Source organism: Alligator sinensis, unplaced genomic scaffold (assembly GCF_000455745.1).
Source record: "Alligator sinensis unplaced genomic scaffold, ASM45574v1 scaffold29_1, whole genome shotgun sequence".
Classification (NCBI taxonomy): Eukaryota; Metazoa; Chordata; order Crocodylia; family Alligatoridae; genus Alligator; species Alligator sinensis.
This window is the reverse complement of record NW_005841933.1, coordinates 1,422,781-1,438,679: the sequence shown is the minus strand read 5'-3', so window position 1 is coordinate 1,438,679 and position 15,899 is coordinate 1,422,781. Positions and strand designations below refer to the sequence as shown.

Here is a 15,899-nt window from a genome sequence, read left to right as displayed (position 1 = left end):
GTTGAGATGAGGCCAAGCCACACTGATCTAATTTGGATTTGAATCTTCCCTGTGACTGGTGAAGTTTGGTTCCAGAGATTGCTTTATGCCGTATGTAGGGCTGACTAGAGAAATTTATATCCAAAATATTTGTCTATAATTAGGGCTTATTAAATGAAATGTTAATAGTGAAGGCAAACTAACTTAAAATTAATGTACAACTGCTAGTGAAAATTTTAGTTAAGCAAAAGATAGGCTAAGAATTAGATTGAGCTGATCAAATTAAACATAGCCACTAGATGGCATACACAGCTTTTTTTTATTCCCAAGCCTCAAATCATTCAGAATCTAGGCCTTAAATAAGAACCATCCGTTTATACTATAAAGCATATAATTAATATTGAATATACAGTTTGTTAATCCCCACTTCCACCAAAAAGAAACTTATGCATTAAAGTATATTGTCTCAAAAAGCACCTTGGACATAATATTCTATTAGAATACTCAAGATTATATACTGCTGTATTATACACAAAGGAGCCCATACAGCTGAAAAGGTTAATGCTGGAAGATAGAGTGTTATGTAAATATTTTTATTATTAAAAAATAAATTGCACATACATCCAAACAACCTACACAAAGACAGAGTAAATACCTTTCAAAGAGAGAGATGGAGACAGGAGGCAACATATGCCCAGGGCAGGAGGCAACATTCATTAATGTTTTTGTGCACCTATCTAAAGATACTACATTGTTAAAAAAAGGTTCAAGTTATTTCCTTTTAAATTTCTTCCCCCTTATAAACTGTGCACTTATTTAAAATATATTAACCTGAGCTTTTATGTCCTACTAATAATTCATACAATCAAGTGATCAATGCAATGCTTCATGACATGCTTGATTATAGGGGGAAAAATCATGTTTTATTTTCATCTCGATGAAGAGAAAGTATTAAAAGAGACAGAAATGTTTATCTTTTCCACCTCTCCCTGTGGTCATTACCCTTGTGCAGTCTTGATATGAGCTGTTGAGCTCTATCCTTTTAAGCTTTAGGTAATTGCAGTAATCTTTTTTTCGTTGACCACTTTTTTCAATTTTGTAGGAGTAGTTGGGAATTACAGTTTAAGTAACCAAATACTGTACATGCCAGGGGTGGGGGCATAACGAGGACTTAACCTTTAAGAAACGATAGGTATCAGAAGGCTGACAAGGTTGCTGTGATCAAAATTAAGCTTTGGGATTGAAACCTCCACTGAGAATTTTCTATTTGATATTGTCAAACTTAATCTTGTAATCAATAACTTTTCTTGTCTGGAAGCTCACTGAAGTTACTTTACATAAATACTGTGTGCAGTGCTCATAAAAAAACCCCAACCTAAAGGCTATTAGACAAGCATTAAAAAAAACCTCATCCATCTGCATTGTAATGGCTACTGTACATTTGTCTTCTCTTGTTACTATTAAAATAGCTGCATAATTCTACCCCATCATATGGCATGTAAGTCAGTCCTAATCAACTGACAGTAATAACAATGAATCAGTTTTAGTTACTGTTTTGCTGGTTTTGTAATTCCATGCATTTCTATGATAATCAAATCTGACTGACATCAAGGCAACAACTGATGTTCCTATGCTAACTTTTCTTGATACATTTAATAGATTATTTGCTTATTTTACAGATGCTGATTAGCATTTGAGCAAAGGTACATGAAAAGAGGCGTTTCAAGTCACCAGCATATTTCTAGTTCATACAAAGTTCATTTGAAAAAACCTCATTTTCACTCATGCCCAGTTCTGGTGCTTGTTTGCAGTAACTGAACGTGTGCTTTGTTTTTACTAAAATATTAAAAGATTTCTTTTCCAACTCCTATAAACCAATAAAGAATTATGTTACTTTCTTTTCTGGAAAAAAATGGTAAAAGAGATTATGTGGAACAGCTTCTTGAAACACATTTATGCAGAAATGACAAGCAACTCAAGACACAAAATGCTGATCTACTATCTAAGCACTTAAAGCCATTAATAGGAATAATGATCTAACTTGAATATATGAATGAGGCTCAAGCATTACTTTCAGTAGGGTCTATTTAAATTCCTATGAGGCTTACTGGTATCAAAGGGAGAGACAGTTTAAAGTACTATTACATGCAGAGTAAAAAAGCCCTCAGAAAAAAAAATAATGTTGAAAAAACAGCATTTGAAATTTAAGACAATAAATACCACGGGCTAATGTCAGAAATAATTTTGTAGCCCAACCTGATATCCTTTAAGAAAATCCTGATATATTTAAAAGCCTAAATTACATATTTGACTGCAGATATCTGAATAGTATTACCCCAGATATATTTAGTATTTCCGAAAGCTACATTTCCAACAGAGTAAGAGAAATTAGGATTATGACTATTGTTCATTAAAAAAAATCCATAGCATAAATTTCAGAGAAAAATATCCTAAACAGTACCATTTTTCCCAAAGATATCAATATCTTTTTCCATCTCTCTATCCTCAGTATTAGATGTGTTGTAGACTCAAAACAAATAGGTTAAACAAATGACTTACCACAATGTAGGTTCACTCTAAGGCAGACTATTTCTAAACACCAAGCCTTCTTTGCAAAGTGGGTACCACAGAGATGGTTAATTACTTATCCTACTAACATTTTTCGTATTTCTCTTCTTCAGATTAATTACTTTGAACTATTTAATGTAAAATCATCATCATCATCTATTGATAAGAGAGATGATGGGTAAATTATTACCTCCACCACACCCCAACAAGTATCATGTACTTAATGCCTAAAAGGTATAAGAAGGGCAGTAAGAAGATTAACAAGTTAATTTTTTTCTTCCCTTTATATAAAAGAAATGTAGCACTACCAGGACTTCTTATGTACAAATGAAGGGCAGCCAGAAAATACACAGCTTTCTCATTCTTTTAGCAACATTCTCTGGATTTTTTAATTACTTTTCTGTTCTTTTTAACAGGAAGATCAACTTTTCATTTGAGACTTCTTTTTAAATGAATGATTTCAAATGGAAAAAAATATTATGTAGTGCTACAGTAATAGGTATGTAAAATAAGATTTTACGTTCAGGATAGCGCCGTGTTTTATACACGCAGTTTGGAAATCAAACCTAAGGAGGAGGTGGTGGCTAATGTGACTTTTAAGCTCTTTTTGGGCCTCCATGATCCTGGATCAACCCAGGGACTGAAAAAGTCTCCTGTTGAATTCAGAAAAATTTGATTAATTACCTACATTAGAGCAACCTACCTCCTATCCATGGCAAGCCACGATGCCATAATCTCCATGTTACCATCACCTGTGGCTTCCAATAGCAGTTATGTCTCTTTTGTCCTAAGGCCCTTTCTCCTATGACAAACCCAAATTCCAGGCTCAGAAAGAAGTCCTTTTGGACGCTCTGCCCTGCCTGTCTTAGGTCTTTGGCCAAAGGAATTTGCCTCAAGTTAGATTCAGGACTTTTAGACTCTTTTATATCTACCTCCACCTTTCTGTCTCGTTAAAAGAATATAATAGGGGTAGGAATATCACCCAATAGGGAGCCCTAGTATCAAAGAGAGAAAAACGACAGATTATAAATTGTTATAACTTGAGGAAAAGCTCTACCCAATTTCTGAATTCTGTGCCATACCTGTAGATAGTATCAGGCTAATATTGACTGAAAAACTTGATTTGCTTAGACCCAATGTTGCCACAAAACAGTTTAACATGTTTGTTTGGTTCCCTGAGTTTGAAAATTTTCTTGTGGTACTGGTAGGGAAGAAAAACTAAAAAATTGAAATAATCTGAATTCAGGTAAAATAATAGTAGTAAATCTTGCGACATAATAATGGAAAATTATTTATGTAGCTCTTATCATATAGAGGTGCTGCCTTGAATGATACAGGTCACAACAAGATTATTTTACTATATATTAAGAAAGCTACTTACCTCCAATAATGTAATGCGGTATTATTTTTGCGAATGCAGCAGTTGCAAGAGAACATGTGAAGATGATAGGGGTGGATACAATTTAAGATTGTTTTACTTCCACTTAATTTTTTTCATGTTTAGCTTTTTTTTCTTAAGCATTATTTCTTCCCTTTTCTTTTTATTTTGAATTCTAAAATTAAACACTCAGAAGAGGAAACAAATGAAAATTGTCTAATGTGTGTCTCTGATGAAAAATGAGACTTATTTGAGTGAACATACTATTGCCTCCATGCCAGGGGAAAAGCACTCGTCATTAGAGAAATGAATTGCTCAGCTGTTTATAAGCAAAAAGCTCTGGGGGAATTTCTCAGGGCTCCAAATGCAAAGCATTGCAGGGTTACGCAAACATATGTTGCAGGTGTTTTAGGGTAGACAGGTGGGAAAACCTCAACCACTGTAACAGACTTAGCTTAATAGATTGTAACTGAAACGAGATAACCAAAATGCAACCAAGTGAGAAAGAAACAGAAATAGTGAATTCAATGTGTGCGGCAAAACTTACTAAAATAATTATCTCATTGGTGCCAAGCAAACTGGTTTTTCTTTATCTACTAGTTTTACAGGAAACAAATACTGACAATTATAATTTTTTTTGAATGCTGATGATATTTTAAACCTGGAACAAAGAACACTCTGACATAGTGCTAATTATCCCAAAAAAGATAAGGATGAAGTATTGTTGCCTTTATTTATATTTCTAAGGAAACAGTTTGTTATAACATCACCTCTTTAGTTGACTAGGCAACATTAGATTTATCATAATTCTCCTAAAGCCTAAGATATTTCTATATTAAAATGCTATTTTTTTCCTTTTTTTATTTTCCTGTAATTAAAGTTGGGGAAATCTACAATCCCACATTCACTAACGACTAGAAGGTCTGTGACGGTTTTACTTTTTCCACTGCCGCACACATTCTGCTTCTTCAAAAATGTTACAAACATGGATAAGATTTGGGAACACAAATGAAATTCAATTAAAACATCCATTCAAGAATAAGATAAGGAGCATTGTTTGTTCAATTTTGCAGCAGTATTTTGCTATTATGCACCAATTAATTTGACTATGCACATTAATAACTGCCTATTTGTGCAGGTGCAAAAAAATGTAACCTTTCCACATTTTTGTTTCTTTGTCACATATCCAAGAAGCTGTCTCTGTACTTGATGACCAGGCATATACATTATAAAGTAATGGTGTAATGTTTTCATACATTTCAAAGTGCTTTGGTTGGAAGAAAAACAATAAGATGCTCTGCAATAACTCTCAGTTTCATAGTAGCTATGGTCTGGAGGGACCTGAACAGATCATCTAGCCTGACCCCCTGCCACAGGCAGGAATGAATGCTGGGTTCACAAGACCCCAGACAGGTGATTGTCCAACCTCCTCTTGAATTTGCCCAAGGTAGGGGCGAGGACCACTTCCCTACAACTCCTTTCCATTGTGTTGGAAAAATGCATTGCACATCATCCTATAATGAATTATTTTTTATTATATGACACCAGGTGTCCTTGCCAACTGTAAACTTGATCAGTGGCAATGGGCTAAAATTTTAGCCTACACATACGCATGCATTAATAGCATAATGGTAGTAGCATATATACAAATAACAGCACTGATAGTGATTGCTGCATAACCCTAGGAGTCAGAAGATTTGTCCTCTAGTACTGATTTTGGCAATGATACCTCACCTGGGCTATTGTTTCCTTAAACCAGAAATAATGCTACCTACGTACATTTCTCAGAAGGCTGTTGTAGGCCTAAACCAAGCAATGCTCAAAAATTATTGAGAATCTTACATATATAAAAGTTTCTGGAAATGCAAATATTTAAGTGCTGGTTGAACATGAAGTTAAAGAGGAGGTTTCCCTGAATAATAAAAGGCCCAGAAAGAATTCAAGAGAGAAACAAATTTTAGTTAATTGGGTAAAAGCAAAAAAGAATCTTGTGAACTCATATTAGCTTGAAATAAATTGATTTCAGTTTCCTTACATGTCAGTCTGTTTTTCACTGGCAAGTAGGAATTTTAGATTCCCCCCAAAATATTTAAAATATGCATTATGCTCCGTTTCTAGCTTCACATGCATCATGTTGCACTCAGTCTATGTAGAAGATACAGAAATGATAAAAATGTTCATTTAGCTTTATGAATAATAACTTGAGGCAAAAAAGCTTCTAGTCACATGTTTTGGCTGCTTCTCCTAACTGGCTGAAACTTTTTTTTTTCATTTAAGTTACTATACTATATTGTATTTTAACTCTTAGATCAAAGCATATCAAATCAGCTCTTATAAATATGTTCCAACCCAACTCCCCCACCCTGTTAATGTTCAACTTCATAACCTATGTAAATTCCACATCTTGCATAAACAGAATTGCTTCAACATATTTTAAACCTGCCTCTTAATTTAGTCATCTATTATTCTTCCTAGCCCTCGGTTTTAAGAAGTAAATTAACTAAATAGTGAGGTATAAATCTGACAATGTTCGGCCCTACGCCCATGACAGATTTATGGCCTGGTATCTCACAGCTTTGAACAGCGAGGAATATGAGTTTTACAACATTGCAACAGGGAGATCCAGGCTTTGAATAGACCATACAGCCAGGCTCACTTCTAACCCTGAAATGTTCCAAATTATGAGATTTAAAATTTGACATTTTTATGTACAGAAAAGCCACCACATTATGCTTTTATTGGCACTCATTTTGGACAACCTGCACAACTCACTCACAGCTTTGTGAGTAATGTAAGTATCCTAAGCTCATGCTGATAGAATCCTTATGTCTTAGGGCCGTTGTATCTTCTTCATGTGCAATCATATATATGGTACCATGTGTGTAGGGGTAGCAGAATATTTTTAAGGTGCTATCTCAGTTATTTTAGCTTTCTAGAAAGACTAAGCCGATTGTTTATGTTCTATACAAGTCATGATATGTAAAACATGAAGAAGGCTCCTAAGGAAATGAAGATACTTTCTGAGGTCCACATACACAAATGTACCACAATAAAAAGAATGTATTGTCTATGACAAGATTTAAGAAGGTGGAGACAAATGTCGTTTCTGGTGCCATAGGATAACTATTTCTATTTTACATATTAAAAATGATGAAGCTACAAAACCTTTCTGGTTACCCCATAAGAAGAAAAAAAATAAAATGTTACCTCAAAACTCTAAACATAACATTAATAAAATAATGACAGAAATGCATAACATGTATCTTGCAATTTTACTATTGCTATCAAACATCTTTCACCAGTTCACAAATCTATCTATCCATTAACACAAAATTATCAAATGAATATTATTCTGCAATATGAGTGTAATGGTTAATCCATTAATATTTGCTACGTAAAGTTTAATGTCAATATACCAATAGTATATCTGAATTTACATAAAAAGAGCTGCATTCTAATTTTATCATAATAAACTTGATACGGTACAGTAGCTATTCTCATATATTATTAAAAAGTTCTGAATCCATTTTATACAACTCGTGGTTTTTGTTTTGTAAATTTTAGTCAAATAAATTAATTATGATATGGAGAAATTTCTATTAAAGAGGAACTATTCTAAGCAGTGCTTTTTGATAAACCACTTCACATTCTAGAAGTGATTAACTGAATTGTCAGGTTGCACACAAGAAAAACCATAATCACCTCATTCTAACATAGTTAAATACATTTTATTACTGTAATTTTATAGCTAATATCATTATTCTTTGGGACAGGGTCAGTAGCTTTAGATGACTTTTTAAACATAAGTAAACTAGTCATTTGAAAGCAACAGCCCCAACAAATTCATGTGTAATACGTTTTATTGGTAACCGCAGTAATTAAGAAATACAAGGTGATTCATACTTCTTTTCTACTTGTATGTCCTGCTCAAAGAAGAAATACTAATTCTTTAGTTATTCTTCCATGTAGAAATGTTTCACATTTCAACATGGAAGAATAATTTTGAATCCTGGCACTTTTTCATCTGCCCTGATATCTCACCATATGAAATGCTTGTCCATTAGGGGATAGGGCTCCATCTCGAAACAGCAAGGATGCCTCAGTACAGAAAAAAGCCTTTCCCCCTATCTATGTATGGATGGGGCCCTCAAGTCTCCAATTCCTTAAAAATCCTCATAGCCTTAGACAGCACCAACTAAATTCAACTCCACATTTAGAAGGATACGTGATATTTTGGGTCATTTAACATGCATTTTAGATCCTAATTCCCCTGGGAAGGCTTATGACTATAAATTACAGAGACCTGAAGGACGTATAGAAGTGTCCTCTCTTGCCCTCAAAGTTTTCCCTGCATTTTAAATTTAATAAATGAAAAAGGGAGAGACAGTAAGTAGCAGGGGCCACAACTTGGGATCTCCTCCCTTCTAAGGCAGCACTCATCTCAGTGAACCATGGAGCTGACCTCCCTTTGTCTTGCTGTCCTTTCTTGGCTGCCCTGTGAGCCATCTTCAACAGGAGAGATGGAGGGTGTTTTTTGCCCATATTAGCACAGGCCCTGAGAGTCAGGACATTTGATGAGAAGTGGGGGATGGGAGGAAGAGGGCCTATACTAGGTCTCCCACTCCCTGAATAAATGCTCCAGCCACTACGTTATTTGTAGGACAGCTTTATTCCTTGTCCTCCAAACAGTTGATGGCTGATTTTTCTATGACTAACAAAGAGTTATAGGCTTTTTGGAGTAGATAGCAACAGAATGTAAGTAATGAGGGAAACATCTCTTCTGAGCATGGGCAAGGAGAGTGAGTTGTGCAGGGGGAGAAGGATGTAAAATTCAACTTGCCCAAAATAGACATAATGCTATAATTCCATATAGGCCACATCCACATGAGCACACATTTGAGTTTTGCAATTCCTCAAAGGTTGCTGAGGTGCCATAGAATGCACCCCGTGCACATGATTTGGGACACCACCTGAAATGGGAGCCCAGCCAGCTAGAGCCACACTCCAGCTGTTGGCCAGGCTCCCCCACCTCTGGATTGCTGCTGCCAGAACCCTAGGAGGCCCCCAGGGCCCCAACATCTGGGCTGGCCTCAGCCTTCCCTACCCCACCCAGAGATTCTTTCCCTGCGCTAACCTCACATGCAGGGGCATGTGCCGGGGCAAAAAGCAGTGGTACTTACTGGACAAAAGGGGACTTGGAATTAAGCCTATGCCTCTAACATTAAACACTGCCTGGTATAGGCTGGTTTGTCAAGGACTCCATATAGGCACATGGTTAAGTTTCTTTGGTTACTTTAACAGTAAAAAATTCAAGAGCATTTTTCATGTTTGAGGTTATGGGGCTATTGATGCATGCAATAGTTTCTGTGACAATGGAAAGTAACTGTTTTGCTTAACTCACTGCTATTTAAAACACAACCATATTGTTACAACCAGACCGTGTTTTGCAAAGCAGTTTCTGCATCAACTAATTTCAGATATGACGCTATGATCTGCTGACTTCCCTAGTTTTCATTTATATTTAAATGCAATGGCTGTTTAGGGTGGGTTGTCATAATATTTTCATGCTATTACCCAATTTACATGCCAATCCACAGAGTGTCATGGAAAGACTGACAATATAAACCATATAGTCAAATATATCTGGCTACCTAAGAAAATGCCTCTACCCTTCCTGCAATTCCAAACAGTGCTATGACTAGCACAGTTTCTCTAGGTACCAGCTCAGGAGAAAGCGCGAGTGCGGCAGAGAGAGCAAGAGAGAGACAGCAGGGTGGAGAGTGCAAGACATGGTGGGAAGAGCGCGAGCGAGAGACATGGATGGAAAGTGAGCGCAAGCCATGGAGGTAGCGAGAGAGAGACAGAGAGAGAAACATACAGAGAAAAAAAACTGTTAGGGTCCTTGGTCACCAAAAGGCCAAACCACAACATACTTCATAGGAATTTTTCTGAAAACGCTGGCTGAGCAATGTGAAATACTTTGGTGGGAAAGATTATTTCATGATGGGGGTAGTTAAATGGCTGACAGACTTGCAGAGAAAATGGACACATTTTGCATTATTGATAATTTTTTATGTTTATAGGTAAAATGTTTGAACAAGTGCATAGGAGCTGTTGATTTGCAAGTATATGCAAATGAATAGTAACTATCGACTTATTGTGCATTTAATAATTTTGTATGCTACTGTAACAACATGGTTATTCCAAACCATGGGTTATTAAATTAATAGCTACCAGTAACCTCTGTATTCTAATAGTGAAAGGCAACAGAAGAGATGAACTAAAAAGCTTAAAACAATAATCCTTAAAACTGAATGTTTATCATGTCAAATTTCTGTAGGAAAACAAGTGTTTTTGACTCTAGGTGCTAGAATGTAAAAACTAATGAAAAGTGGTACTTTTTAAAAAAAAAAGTGTGTACACAGTTGTCATTTCAGGGGCACATTAAAAAAATCCAACTATCCTACAAATTGAGGATGGCAACCAATTCTGAGGGCATATAACTATGGAAGCAAATAATTGTAATGTTGCTACAAATCAGGTGGTTAAGTACATTCTTTTATTTTAAAAAATTATATATACACACACACACGTACATTTATGTATATGTGTATACACACACACACACACACTCTATATACATACATACACACACACGTTTATGTATATGTGTATACACACACACACAAATTTATGGGGTCCTAATCTTTCAAACATTAAGGGCAAATATCAGGGTTCTCACTGGTCTACTGCTAGAAATTAAACATATTTAGCTTCAGGTCCTCCTAACTTCTCCCCCAGCAGGAGGTCAGTACTACTGAACCATTTGTTCTGCCTCCCTTCCTTTCCCTGAAAATGTGTCTCTCTACTCTTATTCATTACTTAGAATATCCTTCTTTTCAGTGGGTTGATGACCTCACACTTTATGGCTCACTCATGGTGCCTACTTCATGGCAGTTGTGTCGCTGTTGCCCAACCTTCCTATGTAACCTGACTCCCTAACGGCCTGAACTATAACTGAGGGAGAGCATATCATAACAAAGGTAGGCATATTGTGTCAGGACAGGCAACATGACTTGGACTGAAACTAAAAACAACTGACCATCTCTAAGCCCCAAGAAATCTTTATTTCTTGTTCCTCTACAAATTAAGTAATAAGCCAATGCCTTTGGTCAACTCCATGGAAATCAATCAGCATTGGCATAGTTAAACAGTTTCCATAATTAAAAAAAAAAAGAGCATTACTGCGAATTTATCAAGGGGAAAATAAAGAAAACTTGCTCCTATTACTCTAAAGTCATAGACCATTGGTATATACAAGGTATCAAAATTCCACATTTGAGTATGTATAAATTAATGAACTGCTAATGCTCAAATGCTGATAGACACTAACTTCTGATTTGCTGCAATATGGTCATTAAAGAGTGGTAATTAATGACAGATTGCATCCAGTGCTAACAAACAAAACAAAATAAAACCTGCTCTTCCCCTGACACAAACACTGAAATAAACAATACAGAAATAACGGCAGCTTTCAAAGGACAGTTGGAGCTTTTCTGCAGCACCTCAGCTAATGAGTATATAGAAAAGAATTTATCAGAAGAAGAAGAAAGTGAAACTAAGCAGCCTTTCAGGCGCATGAAACCAGCACACAGAAAACTCTGAGATGGGTGGCAGCTACTTCAGAAGAAAATTCAACTGAAAATAATGCATGAACAGTTCAGTTGACAATTTCAGTAATGTATTTTTTTCACCTGTCATTTACTGCTCAGATATGATGAGTGTTAAAGGCTAGAATGAAAATTCCTTTAACTGATGATTATGTGAAGGATCGTGACCTTAAAACAATGCATTATAGCTTAATTCCTATGGTAGTCGCTGTAATTTTAGTTATGGTGAACTGATGTGACATTTCACAGACGCTATGTGTACTTCAACAAGGACTCAGTTTCAATTTGACATTACTATATTATACTACCATTTAAAATATGAGCAAATTTCTTAAAATACTACATAGAAAAGAATCAGAAGCTATAATTAGACTATTTTAGGCTAATTAAAAAATATTTCTATTGGGCAAATATAATATTTTATGTGTTTTGTAGGCTGCTTACGCAGCAACATTTCCACTGAATTAAACTGTCTTATTTCCAACTAGCTTGCTTAGCAAATAATACAACTATCCTTGCTAAACGGTTTGCAAGCAAACTTATTTCACAGAAATATTTTGGATAAATACTGTAAGCTCTCAAACAAAGGATGGTTGTCAGGTTCTTAGTATGCAATCTAAAATGGTAATGTTCTATGTACTACTTTAGTTTTGTAATAAGTCATTGTGATAAGGTTAACACATCAACATACAACAATATACAAATAAGAACACCCAAAGATGAAAATTACTTTGCTTATGTTGCTGTATTAGAATTTTATTTGCTAAAGGGTAAAAACAGATTTGCAAAATTCACAGTTAACTTAAAACAATAGTTTTAAACCTTTTATTCCTAGCCCTGGCTGCCTTCAGGAGGGAAAGAACATCTGGTTATTTAAGGAACACAATATGTTCACATTTTCTATGACTTTTGTTTCTAATTGGGTTTTTTAATTTTTTTTTATTTGAACAACTCTAGTTAGAACTATGTTTTTTAATCACTTTATATTTTTCCAACTGCCCTCCTTCCACATTGCCACTTCTTCGTTTAAAAGCATTTGCTTTGAAAATTAACAGTATTGCTCAACGGTTGTGATGAGAAAAGGGAAAAAAAAGAAAATTAGCTACTCATAGGATATTACATTCACAGACACACCTACAGTTGATGCATTTGTATACCAGAACACTTCCTGCCCTAGTTTCTGATTTGATACAGTTTTAATGGCCTCTTCTTCCCTATCAAGTCAGTTTTCAGAAATCTTTTCTATGTTGAAGGAGTGCAACTGAGAAGTATCATTAATACATAAAACTGAAATTATTTTTTTCTTGAAAGACTGGAAATTTGAAATAAGTTTCTTATCAAGTGAGTTCTCTAAATGGAGAGACAATAACATTGATTTCAAATTTCAAGTCTGAATTCTAATATTTAACAACTGGGAACAGTCAAATGCAAAGCAGGCTTTATTCAGGGTTCTGTATATAGTCTAGGTTTGCCTGTAAAATGTTGAGATCCTTTGGGCTTCCCATCAGAGGCAGCTGCAGGAACCTGTTTTTAGCTATTACGGATATATGCTCAGTTCCCATGCTGATAGATAGCTTCTGTCATACAGCTGCCTCTCTCATTGATGATAGGACTAAATCGCAGCCAACAAAAATGACAGACTAAACTGTATCACCTGCAACTCTACAAGAGAAATGGAGAAGGAAGTGGAGTAAATTAGTGTTAACTTAATAGTTATAATAAGGAGTTATGTAGCAAAATCAAGGAAGGATAAATCCAGTCTGCCTATAGAACCACCAGAGTCAGAAACGGAAAAGCCAGATCAGGTCCATCTCATTCATTCCCCACACCCATGGCATGATTGCTTCCTACAGAATATACTCAGTGTTATGTCTAGATATTATGAAAAACTCTGTATAAATGAGATGATCATTTCATCTCACCAAAGAAATAGATATTAGCAAAGCTAATAGCCATTGCTCATCACTCTGTTAAGCTGCATTGTCCCTCCCCTTGAGATTTCAATCTCCAAGAGGTAGATAACAGGTTTCCCTCATATTTTTTATAATAGCATCAAACATGCTCATTATGCTCAACAAATATTGAAATAAGCTACTGGACCATGGAGCAAGTCTCCAACAGAAAAGAAGTGAGAGCACCATGACTCGACGCATTTAAAACTACACAAAGCCTTGGGAGAAATACCATATGGTGAATTCTGCCCTGGCCCAGGAGAGCAAAGTTGCACTGAACCAAATATAACTTCCTATTAGAGTCTAGAAGCTAAAGATGGAGAAAGTGTACAGGGAAGCTTTAAAGAAGAGGGACATCTAAAAAATAAATACAAGTCAATGAGGACTGAATTTGCAAGCTATATCTTCCAGGCTACACTACTGCCCAGAGACTTCTAGGGTCTTCCCTTTCCATTCTCTTTAGATGCCAATCCTTTCATAGCCTCTTTCTATAAAAGTTCATGCCTTTCTGACTCAGTGAGTCTCTAAGGTGCTACCCTGCCCTACCTTCTCCCATTCTCTTTACAAAAAAAGAATTAAAATTATATTTACACCCGAGACAGATAGGGCAGTTAGTTCTCACACATGTGCTATTGGATAGCCACTGTTCAATCATGTAAGGAAGGTATCTTGAACCCAAAAGGCTGAAGATATTTACAGATGAATTACAATTTAAGTAACAATTAAGATTTTCTAGGCCTCTGAAAGCTGGAAACTATAAGAGAAAAAGAGCAGGGGACAGATCAGTCTCGAAAGGCCCTCCATACATTCTCATCTTGACCAACCATACCTGACTAACCTGATTGACTTCAATAATGAGAGGACTGGCTCTGTGGTTGTGGGGAGATTGGTGGATGTGGTGTACTTCAATTTTAGCAAGGCTTTTAATAGTCTCTCACAACATTTTCCCAGGCAAGCTAAGGAAGTATGGCCTGGATGAATGGACTGTAAGGTGGATAGAAAACCAGCTGGAGCCTTGGGCTAAGAGTAGTAATCAATGGCTTGATGTCTATTTGGCAGCTGGTATCAAGTGGAATGCCCCAGGGGCTGTTCCTGGGGCCAGTTTTGCTCAATATCTTTATTAATGATCTGGAAGATGGCACAGAGTGCGTCCTCAGCAAGTTTGCAGATGACACCAAGCTGTGGGGAGTAGTAGATATGTTGGATGGCAGGGCTAGGATTCAGAGTGACCTAGACAAATTGAAAGACTGGGCCAAAAGGAATCTCAAGAGGTTCAACAAGGACAAGAGCAAAGTCCTGCACTTTGCATTGAACAATCCCATGCACCACTACAGGCTGGGGGCTGACTGGCTGGGCAGCAGCTCTGCACAAAAGAACCTGGGGGTTACAGTGGACAATAAGCTGAATGTGAGCCAGCAGTGTGCCCTTGTTGCCAAGAAGACTAACAGCATACTGGGCTGCATTGGTAGGTCTGTTGCCAGCAGGGCAAGGGAAGTGATTCTTCCCCTCTATTCAGCACTGGTGAGGTCACAGCTGGAGTACTGTGTTCAGTTTTGGGCCCCCCACTATAGAAAGGATATGGACAAATTGGAGAGAGTCCAATGGAGGACAACAAAAATGGTTCAGGGGCTGGGGACATGACTTATGTGGAAAGACTGAGGGAACTGGGCTTATTTATTCTAGAGAAGAGGGGACTGAGAGGGGATTTAATAGCAGTCTTCAAGGGGAGGAGCTGGACCGGAAATTTTCGGGCCAGCTTGCAGAGACACTTAAGGGAAGGGATGTAGTTGTCATGGGTGATCTAAATTACCTGGACATCTGCTGGGAGGAGCAGTCAGCCAGGTCGGACTGTTCGAGGAGGTTCCTGGCTGAGATACAGGACCTCCACTTAACCCAGGAGGTGCACAGTCCCACCAGAGGAAATGCCCTGTTGGACCTGGTCGTGGCCACAGGCGATGATCTGGTAAGGGGGCTCCAGGTCCTTGACCACCTGGGTGATAGCGATCATCGCTTGCTGGAATTCATCATCCAGCGCAGGGTGACAAGGGCCTGTAGCAAGGCGGTAGCCCTAGACTTCAAGAGGGCCAACTTCAACGAGTTGAAGAGATTGGTGGGAGAGGCGCTGGGGTTCTCGAGGGCAGTGGAACTCAGTGCCCAAGATGAGTGGTTGTTCCTTAAGGAGACAATACTTAGGGCCCAAGGGGTGATGATCCCAACAAGGAGCAGGGGGGGCAAGAGTGCCCAAAAGCCCCCCTGGCTCACCAAGGACGTCTGGGAATGCCTGGTTGCCAAAAAGGCGGTGTACTCCTGGGGGGGGCCATCTCCAAAGGGGAGTATCCCTCCACTGCTTGG

General features: G+C 37.2%; 1 protein-coding gene across 7 annotated transcripts in view; it reads right to left on the bottom strand.

The window, feature by feature from the left end:
- TBC1D5 (TBC1 domain family member 5) overlaps positions 1-15,899 on the bottom strand; it is a 519,218-nt gene that overhangs the window by 89,644 nt on the left and 413,675 nt on the right. The gene's annotated exons all lie outside the window — the stretch shown is intronic.